The sequence below is a fragment of the Phalaenopsis equestris genome, unplaced genomic scaffold (assembly GCF_001263595.1).
Source record: "Phalaenopsis equestris unplaced genomic scaffold, ASM126359v1 Scaffold001141, whole genome shotgun sequence".
In the NCBI taxonomy this organism is placed as follows: Eukaryota; Viridiplantae; Streptophyta; class Magnoliopsida; order Asparagales; family Orchidaceae; genus Phalaenopsis; species Phalaenopsis equestris.
In genome coordinates this window covers 20,679-21,630 of record NW_018165580.1, presented here as the reverse complement: position 1 = coordinate 21,630, position 952 = coordinate 20,679, and positions in this window count along the sequence as shown.

The window sequence follows — 952 nt, the reverse complement described above, 5'->3', positions numbered from 1 at the left end:
TTTTTTTTCCTTAAAGCTTCAAAGAAGTAGTGATGCGTTTTGTATTGAAAAAAAGAGGGTGAGAGATATAGCCTAAGATTTTAATTAATGTTTATTAAAATGGTTGTGGAGGCTATAAGTGGGGGGTAATATAGCATTGCATTTTAAAAAGTATAAAATGATTATAAGAGAGGTCATAAATAAGAGAATATATTTATTTTGGCTTGAAATTAAATCATGAACTAATTTAAATGGATACCAGATTAAGTGAAAAAGCTTCAAAATTTTCAATCGTGGTCAATAATAATCAATATAATCAAATAGCTAGAAAAACTAAATGAAACAACAAATTAAATCCTTGCATGCGTTGTTACCAAAGGTATTATCTTTTGTTGTTAGCATATATTTGTATTTTATACGTACATATTGTCTTATGTTTGATCAAATATTGTTTAACTCATTATGTCATGAGTTTAAAATTTTAGCATGGTTTCCAAATCACAATTTAAAGCTCATGCAACAATGTTTCTAACTAAATTATAATGTTTTAGATGGTGTGTATAACTCAGCAATGTTTCGTCGATATAGTATTTTAAATGATGTGTTTGTACTTCTGAACTAAAGAAGCTTGGATGTGGCATTTGGCTTGACCCACGAAGGCAGCGACATGTGGCAACCAACAATAATTATTTGTATTGTGGCTGCTGACAAATTTTCACAAGTGATCTATTTGAATTATATTGATGAGATTGTTTGCTTCATCACAAATTATAGTATATGCAATAAAATATGACAAGGATATGTTATTATTTAGAATTAAATCACATGTTTCATACACAATATTTACCCTTGTAATTTTTTTTGCCGAGACGACGACCTTCCATAAAATAAACGCAAAATAATGGAGACATTCTCAATAGTTTTTTGTAATCTATGGCATGTGGGATGTGGCCACCGTGAACTTCTGAAAAGA